Below are 15,442 nucleotides of genomic sequence, written 5' to 3'. Positions count from 1 at the left end.
GAGCTCATGGACCCCCAGACTGATAGCTGGGAAACCAGCATTGCATTGATTCAGACCCCTGAACATGGGTCTCAGAAGGCCTGGGCAGTCTAAGGACCTCTGACAATGGGACCAGGATATATCCCTGGTGCATGAAAGGACTTTGGGAGCACATTCCCCATGGAGGAATACTCTCTTAACCTAGAGACAGGAGGGAGGGCCTAGACCCTACTCCAAATGACTTGACAGATTTTGATGATCCCTCCTGGAAGGCATCACCCAACCTGTGGAGTGGGGGTGGATGGGATAGAAGGGGGGGTCAGGGCATGGGAGGGAGGGAGAAGGAACTGGGATGGATATGTAAAATAAGGAAATATATATATATGATATGTAAAATAAGGATATATATATATATATATGAAATTGTAAAATTTTCAAGTAAATGAATGGAGCTACAAATCGAAAACATACTTAGTGAGGTAGCTCAGATCCAGAAAGACAAATGTTGTATGTTCTCCCTCATATAGGTTGGAGCTTCCAATCTGTTAGATTTGTATATTTAAATTGGAGTACCTGTAGAAGCCAAGAAACTAAAAGGGGTCCATGATGGGGGTGGATAAGGAAAGCAGCATAGTAGAAACAGATTGGAGATGGAGAAGGAAAAAAATTGGGAATTTGAGGGTAGGGCAAAATCAAAGGTGTGGGGCAACTAACAGTAAATGTGTTTGGAAAATCTTTACAGAAACCTACTATCCTCTGAAAGATGCAGAATGCCACAATGAGAGGACAAACTACAGACCTGAAGACAATATTTACAAAATACGGATCTGTTTAAAAACTTGTATCTGATACAAGTTTTAAAGGCAGTTTGTCCATTTATTTCAAAACTACACATGATCTTATCATCTGATGTGGCAATTGTATTTTTTTTTTTTTGGTATTTACTCACTTGTGTTGGTAAGCATGCTCTCACAGTATGAATATTCACAGCAGGTTTTTTTTAATATAATACTTCAGTGTTGGAAGCAATCAGCCTGGTGCATCCACTGAGAAATACATAAACTATACTATATGCAGGCAGTGAAATATTGTTCTATTATCAAAATAATGAAAAGAGCCAGGCATAGTGACCCATGCATGCCTTCAATTCCAGCACTTGGGAGGCAGAGGCAGGTGGATCTACATTAAAATTCCAGGACAGCAGAACTACATGGAGAGACCCCGACAAAAGGGTATGAAAATGAAAAGACAGGAGAAATTTTAAATGCCTTTTATGCAGTGAAGGAAATCAATCTGAAAATGCTACATACTGTGTGACTCCACATACAGAAAAGGCAAAGTTATGGAGACAGTCGAAAGATCACCAGTTGTCAGGGCATCTGTAGGAGGCAGAGATGAACAGGCAGCTGTGGATGCTATTCTGGTGCAGTGACACTGTTGTGTGTAATGGTGTAGTGATGACTAAATGACACAATGCAGTTGTCCAGTCTCAGACTCCATAATTCAACAACACCCCCCATTCGTGGTCTTGATTGATATAAGAAATTATGAAAGATGTTAATGACAGAAGGCCTGAGGGGGGCTTGGGGCGTGTATATGGGAACTCTCTGTACTTTCTGTTCACATTCTTAAAATAAAAAGACCAAAGTGTAGTTTTCAAAGCTGGCAAAGACCACAAGGAAGAGCCTTCTCTCAGTTCCTCTCACCACCCTGGTTTTCACCTTCATTTTGGGCCCTGGAAATTCCCCTTAAATGTCACAAGATAAATGGTGACTTAAGGAAGCATGCTATCCAGCATTTCTAGAGGTGATTCTGTTTAATCCATTTGCAATTAAAAATGGAAATCAAGGGGCTGGGCATGATTTATATAGCACCTGTCTTCCATGCATGGGGTTCTGGGTTCCATGCACAGCACCACAGTGTAAATCAGGCATACTAGCACACACTGTAATTTCTGAACTCTGGGGATACGGACAAGAGGGTCAGGAGCACACAGTCATTCTTGGCTACAGAGTTATAAAACAGCCTATGTTACGTGAGACTTTGTCTCAAAAACAAAACAAAAAAGAGTAAAACAACTTCATACATGTGAAATTGCCAAGGTGTCTCTTTCTGGACATGTCAGGACCAACCAGAACTAATTTAAGCAGAAGGAAACTAGCTTGAAGGATGGGACAGCCAATGGGATGCATGGAACAGTGGGATACAACGGGCTCTGCAGAAACTCTTCTCCCTCTGGCTCTATCTCTGAGTATTTCAAAGCTTCTTCACCACAGAGCACCCTCCATACCCAGCTCCAGCCACCAGCTCGCCACTGGAGTGAGGAAGCATTTGGTTAAAGTTATATTATGTATTACAAGCACTGAGTGTATTGTATCTACTCATCTCTTTGGAGGGATCCTGTTTGCTATAGGATGTGATGAAACTGTCCTGGAGGAAGCAGATGGCAGACACATCTTCAGCTACTACACCAGAGCACAATAAATGTATGGAGAAATGTGGGAGGAATGGAAGGAAGGGTGGGTGCTCTGCCTGCAAAAGTAGAGGCTCTGGGGCCATTCTAAGTGTAGAGCCTAAAGCAGGCTGACTGGGACAGCCCTGTACTGGCTATCTCTGTCCTGATTCCTCTCAAGAGATACAGGGTGGGATGCCATGATGTGCTGAGAGACTACAGAGTCTAGGAGTATTGGGACTGGTGGATACTGACTGGGGCTTGAGAGACGGAAGAACAGACGAAGGGTCAAAAGAGACCAATTCTCTGTCTTTCCCACATGTGCTGCTGGCCTGACAGCCTCTGACATTGAGTGGCATTGCATTCCTCGTAGGACATAGGCTAAGAGCACCCAGAGAACGCCTATATGGGTGGGGCTCTGACTCAGTGGGGCTAGAAGAGCATTGGCCTTATGAACCATCTGATGTCTTGAGGACCCGTGAGAGATGCTTCTGTGTAAGGGTCTCACCAGGCTCAAAATTAAACATTTCCTCTCAGGGGCTGGCAGTCGCTGGTGCTAACTCTGTCACCTGAGCAGGTACCTGAGAAGATTCTACAGCAGCGAGGGGAGAGGCAGAGTCTAGAAAAGAGCATCTCTTGGTTTCCTGGCTCCAATGTCCACCCTGATGATGGGCAGCTAGCTAGACAATCTTCACTGCTCCCTCTAAATTCTTGCTCATCTCCTACTGGTGGCTGGAGAGGAGTGCACTGCTTACTCTGTTAGTTCAGTAACAGGCAGTCTTATTAAGGAGACTCTGAGACAAGCCAGGTAGTTTGGTGGCTGAGTCTGTGTTCTCTCCATAACATTTGGATGCTCCCATAGTCCCATTCGAGAATGGGGTCCCAGTAGAATTGTATCTGGCTTCTCCCAGTGCTGGCAATGGGGATCTCAATGGGAATGTGTTGTTGGTAAAGACACCTGATTTGGAATGCTTTTTTATGCATCCATAAGTAACTGGATCTATTGTTGCTTAATTATTCATCAGAATTGTTACCAATCACAAAGGATGCTTACAGTACTCTGGGTACATGGGAATCACTACATAAGATTATTATGATATTCCTTAACTGCTTTCACAAAGGGCAACTTGGCACCCACAGTTATCAATTATTTAAAAAGGCCGTTGCAAATGCTCCTTGCCAGTCAGACACTTACCAAAGTTTCCTTTGTTCCTTGAATTCATATTTTAAACACAGCCCCCACACCTACCCTGGTGTTATATGCACTTTGTGTTTGACAGTCTCTCATGGAGCATGGTTTTATATTTCTAAAGCACTAATATTTTAAGTTTTAGGGCCAGAGAGAATGCTCAACATGTAAAGGCATTTGCTACACAAGCCTGACGATCTATGTTTGATCCCTGGAACTCATGTAGAGGATGGAGAGCACCAACTACACAAAGTTGTCATCTCACTTCCACACATGCACCATGGTATCCCCCAACACATTAATAATAATAAAGTTTTCAAATTAATTCTGCTTTAAATTTTTCCTATAACCATGATTATCTATCTATCTACCTATTTGAAGCAAGATCTGTCTTGGGGTTTCTATTGCTGTGACCTCAGCAACTCTTATAAAGGAAAGTGAGTTATAGTTCAGAGGTTTAGTCCAATTGTCATCAGGGTGAGAAGCATGGCAGAATGCCAGCAGACATGGTGTCAGAGAGGTAGCTGTGAGTTCTTCATCTCTATCAGCAGACAGCAGGAAGAGAGTGCCACACTGGCCCTGGCTTGAACATCGAAGACCTCAAAGCCCACCCCCACCCCCCAGTGACACACTTCCTCCAATAAAGACACATCTATTCCAGCAAAGACACATCTACTAATAGTGCCACTCTGTAGACAGAAACTTCTGCCCTGTCCAGTCCTGCAGCCATTTGGTCCCAAATAAACACACAGATGCTTATATTAATTATAAACTGTTTGGCCTATTGTTCAGGCTTATTACTAATGAACTCTTGCAACTTAACCCATAATTCTTATCTATGTCTAGCCACGTGGCTTGGTACCTTTTCTCAGTAAGGCATTCCCATCTTGCTTTCTCTGCACCTGGCTGGCAACTGTGTCTCTCTGCCTTTCCTCTTGCCATAATTCTCTTCATCTGATAGCCCTATACTTCCTGCCTGGCTACTGGCCAATCAGCCTTTTATTAAACCAATACAATCTTTACAGTGTATAATAGCATTATCTCACATCACCAGTCCCTGGTGATCAAGCTTTCAAACACATGAGTCTATGGGAGCCTTTCCTATTCAAATCACCACAGGGTCTCTCGATTATATAGTTCTGGTTGTTCTAGAACTTGCTATGTAGACCAGGCTGGCCTTGAAATCACAGAGATATACTTGTCTCTACCTCCTGAATGTAACCATGATTTTAAAAAAAAAATGTTTAAAAACTCAACACATTTTGAGATGTCACTGGGGAGCCAGGGGAGGTGGCACACACCTGCAGTCCCAGTACTTAGAAATTTGAGATTTAAGACAAGTTGAGACATTAAGCCAGTCTAGGCTACAATGAGAGATACAGCCTCAAAAAATATTATCTGGGTTGAATCTTAGCAATCATTATTAGTGTTTGGCTGAACAATATGTCACAAGTATATTTAAAACTCAAAGAACCATTAGATTTAATGCTCCCATTTTTATTGGGCAAATGTATCTCTTTGATCCTATTTCTTTGTTAAAGACATGTATTTTCATGTCTTGAGATGTTTTCATTATTTTATTCGACTGTTCCTGTTTCTACCATCTTCCTTAAGACATTTGTTCGTCTCCTCTTAAAGTCATAATTGCTACTTTGAGGTCTCTGTCTTGTGGTTCTGCTGAACTGCTTTTTTTTTAAGGGCCCATTGCAATATGGCTATTGGCTTCAGGAAGAGTTATCATTGTCTTATCTGTTCATGTTTGTGTTTTTGTGCTGGGATCTCAGCATCTGAAGTGTGGTTCCTGGTAGAGAATGCTTGGGCAGGTCAGTGGTGGGTGACACAAAGCAATGGAGATGGACTAGAAGGGAAAGCTGAAAGGGTCTGTGGGATCCTGGGTCTGCACCGGGGGCAGAGTTTCCAGGGGATGAAGGCAGGGTGGGAGGAGGGGCTCCTGCAAGCAGGCTGCAGCAGGACTAAGAGAAAGTATGGAGAGACTGAAATGAAAGACCTAGGGGGAACCTAGCTCCTTGAAATAGAGCTTTAGAGCTAGGTCCACACGAGCAGGTAAATGCTCTGCACTGCTAGCCTGACAGTTGTCCACCTCCTTTAGTCTTTTCCTTTTTTTCCATGTGCAAGATATTAAGATCTCACATCAACGAAGAAAATGCATCTGGATATAGCTTCTTTCAGACAGCTTCACTCACATAGCTGTGTCTTTGTGTGCATGTGTGTTCATGGGAACACATGTGTACATGTGCATTTGCACATGGAAGCCAGAGGTCAACCTTGCTTTTTGAGATAGGGTCAGTCTTTCACTGGCCTAAGGCTTGACAACTAGAGCTCACAGAGAAATGCTAAGTTCCCCATTCACTAATAGTAAAAAGGTTAAAAGAAAACTTGAAATGCAAGTTCTTAGTAAGTTTCTAAAAATCAATAGTCCATTTTATTTATCATTTTGTGTGCTGGGAGGTGTAGTGAGACATCCACCCTGCCCACACCCGTTGCACTGACCACACCCATTGGAGCGTGGGGACATGTGTGGGGGTGACCTGTGGGGACTAGGTCTGGGGTCCCAAACCTCAGCTCACTCTCTTACTTCCTGGTCAGAGACAGAGAGCATCCAGAGGCATCCTTGGAACAGGAACCAGCAGCGGTCATCTGTTTCTGGTGTAAGCAATTTCTCCCGGAATAAACACCCATCAGCCAATATTCTGCCCTGGAATCTTATTTCCCATGGATTAGGGAGGGGGTGTGCATTCATGTGTATATGGAGGACTGAAGACAAGTTGCAGGAGTCGGTTCTCTCCTTCTGCCATGTGGGTCCTGGGGGTTGAACTTATGTCTTCGGTTGCTGACATTACCCATTGAGCCATCTTGCTGGCCTTTAATCAGATTTTAGAGCCTTTACCAGTTTTATAATTGTTCATTTTTAGAATGGGCAGCAAGCACCAAAAACTTTACTTGGGCCCATGTGCACCTACCTTCCTTCGACTTAGATGGACCTTCTTTATTAACATATCTAAGATCTGTTAGAGATATTAAACTGTTTAAGCAAGAAAACCAGGGAGCCAAAACTGAAGTAAAAATTTAAAAAACACATTTTAGAAAAGTCCCTGGCAGTTCTGAAAAAAGCCTGATATATTCAATCTATTCCTAATTTTATGTGTCATCTTTGCAACACCTGGTGAATAACGTCATGCTGGATGAACAGAGAGGCAGATGCCCATGCATGTGTACATATAAGGACTGACTGTCCAGTGACACATCTGGTGGATTTATCTCCACAGATAATCGAGGGAACTAATCCCGCTAAATTGGTCCCTACTCTGTGCCTTAGGAAGATGTTTATCCTGCACGGGGATTCAACGTATGTTCTGCTGGTGGGAGTGAAAAGTTGATCGTGGCTCACACTGTGAAGCTAATGGCCGCTGCTAAGAGCATTAACTGTGGAACATCCCACCACTCCCCCCACCCCTGTGTGACAGAACCAAAAAAAAGTCACTCGTAATGGACAGCACTAGAAAATTGAACCAGAAGCATCACACTCGCTAGCAATGCTCCAAAACTGACCTATACTCCCAGAGCTCCCCCCATGTTAAATATATTTTATAGATTTCCAATATTCTTTCCACAAAAGTCAGTGATAACATTTCTCCTGTTGGGGAAAAATGGCCGTTTACAAATATGTGAGATAGAGAGCTGGGGATTTCGTTTAAGTGGTAGAATGTGTGCTTAACTCACACAGGGTCCTGTCTCTAACACCAAGAAAGAAAATAATAATAGATAAGCTGGAAACTTAGCCCTAATATACATGCTCTCCTCATGTTGTTCAGCTGGTTGTTCACTTGGTTGTAGCTTAGAGTTTCTTTCTGGTGGACTGAGAGATAGTCAGGACTTAAGAGCATTTGCTGTTCTTCCAAAAGACCCTGAGTTCAGTTTCCAGGACCCAGTTTGGACAATCACAACTTCCTGTAATTCCAGCTTCAGGGAATGCTACACCCTCTCCCAACCTCTGTAGTCATCTGCATACATACAACATATCCTCAGAAAGACATGCACACACTTAAATAAATACTACACATGTAGAATTTCCTCATGGCCTATGGACCTACAGCAGCTCATAGGGGAAATTAAGCTCTGGAGCACCTCACTTTCAGTGCCTTCCAGATGAAGGATGGGTATGCCATTAAAGTCTCCTGTTAGGGAGAAAAAGAAGGAGTTAGCTACAGAGAAGAGCAGGAAGGACAAGGGCACCCAGGGTCACTCGGCCAGGTCTGGGGGCTTTTGCCATGCCTTTCTTCATTCTCTTTTTAAATGATTTATGAATGTTTCAAATGCATGTATATGTGTGTACCACCTGTGTATGGTGTCCATGGAGGTCGGAAGAGCACTTGGGGCAACTGGAGCCATAGGCGGTCCGGAGCTGCCTTATGAAATGCTGGGAATTGAACTCAAGTGTGCTGCAAGAACAGCACAGGCTCTTAATTACTGGACATGGGGACCATCGTGACAGCTCCGCCCCCATGTCCTCTGTCAGAGCGCTGAAGTCTCTCATGGCTGGTGGGCCTGGGGCCAATGTGTGATTATCTGGGATCTGGCTTAAGTTTTTTGTTGTTCATTTTGTTTCTCACTTAGCAGCTTTGTGCTAATAGAAAGTCCACTCACTGAAGGATTTGCCCCGGGATTTCTGTAATAAAATAGAAGGATTTGCAACAAACGCAGAAAGAACTCTCTGCTGAAGTGGTATTTTCTGAGCGATTAGGAAGCCTGGAACATATTGTCATCCCAGGGCTGTGGGCCTAGCTTCCTCACTGAAAGGCAGTGACAGATGTCCCCTGTTAATGTCCAGTGATTAAATGTCACTCTGGGCCCCTCCCTGTCTATACAAACTGTCCCTTGCTTTCTGCAACCATGGTAGTACTGTTACCCACAAACCTCCCATTTCCTGAAAATCGTGGGCCTTCTCCAGACATGAGCTTTGTGTCCATAGCAACCATGCCTTGTTTTATCCTACCCTCATCCTAGACGACACCTAGGGACAAGAAGACCTGTGTCACCCACTGGGAATTACAACCTGCATGAACACATCCTATGGAGAAGGCTGCGCTAACAAGAAATGCAAAGGAAGAAACGACCATGGGGATGTTACAGATGTTGGCATCATTGCGTATCCCAAAGGAAGAATTAAACAAAGTCACTACTTCAATGGCAGGTATTGCCACAACCGAAAGAAACTGAAATACCTCAGAAGCCCTTCAGTGTCCATCCTTTCACTGGACTGGGTAAGATGGCGCCATTTGGTGAGTGCTCAGTTAATTGTGGCCTCCTGACCCACAGTTTTTGTTTTCATTATTCTCACCAAAGTTAAAAAGAGAAAATAAAAAGTAAATTTCAGAAACAAAGAAAACGGGAAAGAAGAAAAAGCAACAAAAGCAATGCTGCCCCCAAAAGTGCAGGGGCCAGATCCCTTGGAGCCAGAGTCATGCACAGCTGTGAGCCATCCAGTAGGTGCTGGGAACTGAGCCCAGGTGCTGTGCAAGGGGAACCAGGGCTCTCAACCACTGAGCCATCTCTCCAACACCTTAGATGGAGCTTTTGAAAGACGAAGAGAGAAAAAAAAATTGAAAGATAAAGAGAGAGAAAAAAAACTTAAAATCAGCGCGTGAAAAGTGATTTGTCAAAAGAAGATGAGTCGGGGTGTTTTGAGTATGAAAAGAATACTGCCGACTGAGAATCTTACAGCTGACAGACCAAAGCTGAGGCAATTCCTTAGCACTAGACCTGGCCTGTAACAAATGCCCACAAGTCATGGCAGAAAGATGCAAGATTCATGAAGAAACGGAGATTTCAATAAAGGGCAACACAATTTTAAAGGTTACTAGCAGAGGCAAGTGGATCTTTTGTGAGTTTGAGGCCAACCTGGTCTATGGAGTGAGATCCAGGACAGTCAGGTCTACACAGAGAAACCCTGTCTCAAAAAGAAAATAGAAGAGGGGGGAAGGAAGGAAGGAAGGAAAGAAGGACGACAATAAAAATTCCTATATGACCTAGCAGTCTCACATCTGGGTGTTTCCAAAGGGAATGAAGTTGGTATCTCAGGTGTGTGTTCCATGTTCATTAGCTCACTCACAGTACCCAAATAGAAACAACTGGCGCGGATGAACAAAAAAAAAAAAAAAAAAAAAATGGAGTACACACCCTCACAGGAGTCACACATATCATTTCATCCAGTGACGGAGTGCATATATGACATGTCATAAAACTATGTCACAAGAGTCACCCCACGGCCACCATGAACTTGGGTCTGCTCACCCTGCTGAGTAACGTTTTCTTCCCTTTTGTCTTTCTTTTGGGTGTTTTCTTTACTAGGGGCTCATTCACTCTTTTTGTTTATCGGGTTTTTTTTTTTTTTTTTTTGAGTTTTTGGTTTGTTTTTGTTGTTGTTGTTTGTTAATGTTTGTTTGTTTTGTCTCGTTTGGTTTTGAGACAGGGTCTCTCTAGGTGGCCCTCGCTGTAATGGAACTCACAGAGATCCATCTGCCTGCCTTCTAAGTGCTGGGATTAAAGGTGTGCATTATCATGCCCCGGCTTTACACTGTTTTTCCAAAGCTCCCCTTCCTACCCAGTGGCTGCTGGTTCACTATATGGCTGACCTCTATGCCTAACTCAAACCAGCATGTTCTCTCCCTCCCTCTAAAGCTTTTACTATGAATCTATAATAATCTTCTCTCCAAAACAAAACAAAAGATTATGTCACCACTAAATAGAATCCATGATCTTTGTTGTAATCAAACCAATTGTATTAAAGGGCATTTTTTTTTGTGATAAGGGAGGGAATTTTAATACAGACTGAATACAAGCTGGTATTGTGGTATCCATGAGACGGTGGTTTTGGAGTTCTGTAGATTGTTGCTATCCTTCAACAGTGAGATGTCAAGATGTCTGTCTGCCACATACTTCAAATGGAAGGATCACTAATGTTGCCAGATGAGATCAAGTGGTGGATTCGAGTGGGTGTTTCTTTTTCTTCCTTTCTTCCTTCCTTCCTTTTCTTTTTTGCTTTTGCTTTTCAAGACAGGGTTTCTCTGTATTGCTTTGGAGGCTGGCCTCGAACTCAAACTCACAGAGATCTCCTGCCTCTACCTCCCGAGTGCTGGTATTAAAGGCATGTGCCACCAATGTCCAGCAAGTGTTTCTGTAAGTGCTCATTTTATGATTCTCAGTGTTTCAGAAAGTCTGTAACAAAAGTGACAGCAAATAAAAGACTGCTTTCTCTCAGTTGTTAGAAAGAAGCATAGGTTGCTCTCTTATTCCTGGTCTTTGCCTAGCCACTTCAGTGGGCAGGTGGAGTTCTTTGGACGCAGAACACCCTGGGATAGGGGCTGGATAGAAGAATTTAAGCAGAAAGCAGCAGGATTGGGAGGTGGGTGGTTTCTGTTGCTGTGATAAAACACTTCCTCCAGAAGCGACTTGGAGAAGGGTTTCTTTGGCTCACGGGTTACAGTCCACCTTAGAAGCCATGGAAGGAACCTGGAAGCAGAAACTGAAACAGAAGCCATGGAGGAAGGCTGTGTACACGCTTGCTTTCATGGCTTGCTCAATTTGCTTTCTTAAACAACCTAGGACTAACTGCTCCGGAGTGGCACTGCCCCAAAAGGACTGGAACCTTCCATGTCAATCATATGCAAGAAAACCTCCACAAACACGTTTACAGGCCACTCTGATGGAAGCCATTCCTCAATTGACGTTCCTTCCTCCCAGAATGCTCTAGTTTGTGTCAAATGCCTATGACAGGAAGGAGGAAAGACTGGGATGTGGAAAAGGGTGATTTTTTTCTATAGAAATTTACTTTCTGGGACTGGAGTGATGGCTCTTCTGGGCCCTGTGAGCTCGTACTGCCCTCACAACACACACAGCACATAATTAGAAAAAAACATAAATCTTAAAAAATAAACATATTTTTTTTCAATTTCGGTGGCTGGAAAGTCCATGATCAAGATGGTGATGAAGTCCATGGGCTCCTAAGGTCCCTCTGCTGACTTCTCTTACATCAGCAGAAGGTCACCTCACTGTGCCTTTGTCCCTTATTCCTTTTTTTTTTTTTTTTTTTGACACCAGTCTCATTGGATTAAGGTCCCACTCTTATGACCTAATTTAATTACTACAACCTTGTAAAAGACCCTGTCTTCAAACACAGTCATATTGGGGATGAGGTCTTCAACATACACATGTTAGGAGGATTCTGCCCAGATTTATATTAATTTCTCTATCACTGTGACCAAATGACCTGGCACAGACAACTTAAAGGAAGGATGTCTCCTTTGGGCTCATGGTTTTGGAGCATTTTGTCCCATATGTGGGAAAAAAGTATGCCAGAGCAGAACAGTTTGTGCCATGACTGGCTAGGGAGCAGAACATCATTGCTCAACAGGCATTCTCTCTCTTCCTCCTTTAAATTGTCTAGCCCTCGGCCTATAGAATGATGCCATCCACAGGTCCAAGGCTGCCTTAAATAAATCACTGGACAAAGTGGCTCAAGAAAGAACATGGTGGCATCTGCAGCTAAGACACACAGAGCCCCAGGCCCTGTAGCTACCATCTCACAGCTGAACAGCAAGTCCACTTCCAGGCATCTCTGAGTACATTCCATGACACTGCAGAGGAGATGATTCATCCTGCTCACTGTACACAGGAAGGAAGCTACATATTTGTAGACTTCCCAGTCTCCTAATATAAATATCACAGCCTCTCAGCACTCAAGGAGCCTGATTCCAGGACCTGGTAAATGGCCTGGAGGTGGTGGCACACACCTTCAATCCCAGCACTTAGGAGGCAAAGGCAGGGGCATCTCTGATCTTGAGACCAGCCTGGTTTACAGGGTGAGTTCCAGGACAGCCAGGGCTACACAGAGAAACCCTGTCTCAAAAAACCAATAGGAATAACACAGGACCTAGTAAATGACAAAAATTCATTAATGTTCAAGGAGTTGACATAAAGTAGCTTAGTGTGTCATATAACCTGCATAATCCTCTTGTAGAGACTATAATCATTACTACATGACTTATAACACCCTGTACCATGTCAGAACTACACAGGGAATTGAAATTGACCTCTTATTAATTACTGAATTTTCGCCAGAGAATATGTGTTAAAAGAGAAGTAATGTCATTGTTTAAACAAATACTGCACAAACACTGTCTGTAGTAAGATTGTAATCAGCTTTACCCATTTTTCATCTAATCTGATTGAAGCAGATTTTCTACAAATCTTTTTTTATTTTGTTGCTATTAAAAGATCATCTATTTGGATTGGCCTCAAACTCCTAAGTTACTGAGTCCAATGTATAAGTTCAAAGATGACCTAAGCAGAGCTAAATTAAAACAGAAAAAAAAAGAGGAGGATTTTCCTACATAGTGGAATTTGCAGGGTAACTGTCAGGTACGCATTATTGAATGCATTTAGCCTATTTTCCAGCTCTCTGATGTAAGTCGGGCATCATAATGCCTTTAGACCCTCTGCACTTACTCCATAATAATTATCCTTTAATACTCTTATAAATGAACTTTTAGCTTATCTTCCATTAATTCTACAGAACAAGCAGAGCCATCTAGATAAAATGTTTAACCCCTATGTGCTCTTCTCTATCACAGAGGTAAAGTGGAAAGCCCTTGATGGGATTTCATCGCATCCCAGTGTATACATGAACTTGAATTTCAATTACCTGCCTCTCCTCCCAGTCCCACAGGAGACTCACAGAATATGCATGCAACAACTCAGTTATGGCTTTTGGCATCTCTTATAGGAAGGGCACAGTCTGCATCTTCCTGCTGCTGCCCACAGTGAGACTAGCAGTATCCAGGGCATGAATGCTTGGCTGGAAGGAGCCCATTGCAAGGCCAGAAGCCAGAGGCAGGTGCCTTCCTTTATCCTCACCACACATGGGAAGTTCCTAGGAAGATGCCAAATACCTTGGCAGTGGTAGGACAATACTCTGAGCCAGGCTGACTTAAGTCTCAAATCCCCACATCCCAGCATCAGTTTGGGGTCCATGAGCTCCCTCTTGTTCAGATCAGCTATTTCTGTGGGTTTCTCCAGCCTGGTCTTGACCCCTTTGCTCATCCCTCCCTGATCATCACTCCTCCTCTCTGCAACTAGATTCCAGGGGTTTGGCTCAGGGTTTATCTGTGGGTGTCTGCTTCTGTTTCCATCAGCTACTAGATGAGTGTTCTATGATGGCATTTAAGGTAGTCATCAATCTCATTTTTGTGCCCAACCTTTTGACACTACACCATTACATTATCATCTACAAAGTTCATGCTCAAGAACCTTTTAATTAGCCAGGTGTGGTGGCTCATCACATCTTTAATCCCAGCACTTAGGAGGCAGAGGCAGATTGAGCTCTGTGAGTTCAAAGCCAACTTGGTCTACATAGTACGTTCCCAGCTAGCCAAGGCTACATAGTAAGACTCTGTCTCCCTCCAAACAATCTAATGATTGTATTACCAAAAAAAATCCCTATTAATATTTTAAGTAAGTTTATAAAATTGTGTTGGAACACATTTGTAGCCATATTGGGGTGCATGTACCTCACAGGCCACAGGTTACAGCTCTACTTTATAGCATACTTAGTCTGTTTTTATTGCTATAACTAAAAGCATTAGGCTGAGTAACTTAAAAATAACAGAAAATTGTTGCTCAAACTCCCAGAACCAGGCATGCCAAGATCAAGGTGTTTACAGACTCAGTATTTGTTATGATTTGTTTCTCATGATCACAGGCTGGAACCACAGACACAAAAATGTTTAAATTGAGACCAACCACCACACTATCAACAACACAGGAACTTTACTAAAACCAATCAACTCCAGAGAGCTGGTCTCAGCTAGCACTTATCTGGCCACTCTTTGAGCAAATGAAGGGACAGACATTTTATTTATCTTCTGGGATGGGCTAAAGTTTGTTTCCTATCCACTGGCCAAAGACATAGTTTCAAAAGATGCTTTCGTTCCGTATGCAAAGATGCCAAGCTAAAGCAGTGACTTGCTGAGTTACTCCCACCACTGGCATAGTCATCTTGCATAAGCATCCTGGCCTCATGGCAAGGCTGAGGGACTATGGGTGCTTAACCTATAGATATAGTGCATGGGCTATGTCTACTCCAAAAGGCAACAGGCTAAGTCCATCCTGTATTACAGTCTCATATTTGGGGATTTCTACATGCAGAAGTGAGTGAAGTCCAACTCCTGGTTTAAGACAGTAAAGGGGATAGACACACCAGGAAGACAAGTCTTTTATCACATTTTAGTCACCCATCACATACCTGTAGGCACCACTGAGGAGTCAGTGTTTTTACCAAGAATGGACTTAAGAGGTTTGTTTGTTTTTTTTTGTTTGTTTGTTTGTTTGTTTGTTTTGCAAATTACCCTGGGAATAGCTATAGTTCATACATCAGAGCTGTAGTCTATGGTTGAAGCTGTGTATCCTCCAAATTTGAGATTTTTAAGTTAATAAAGAACAAATGTTGTTATTTTGCCCTGACAGATTATCTGCCATTTGAATTGATTCTGGAAGCTTATCAAAGGCATTTTTCCTTGGTAATAATCCCCTTATCTTTGCCATTTGTGTGGCCATCTCGGACACTACAGTTTTAGCTTGTTTAGTCATAAGTGGCTCTTGATCTATAGACATTCTGGCCTTGTGGCTTAATCTGGTGTTTTATGACAAAGCTATAGAAACCATGCTTTTTTTAAGTGTCTCTCTGTCTCTGTATCTGTGTGTGTGTGTGTGTGTGTGTGTGTGTGTGTGTGTGTACAGTCATGCAC

Source organism: Phodopus roborovskii, unplaced genomic scaffold, assembly GCF_943737965.1.
Source record: "Phodopus roborovskii unplaced genomic scaffold, PHOROB, whole genome shotgun sequence".
NCBI lineage: Eukaryota > Metazoa > Chordata > Mammalia > Rodentia > Cricetidae > Phodopus > Phodopus roborovskii.
This window is presented reverse-complemented; position numbering follows the sequence as displayed.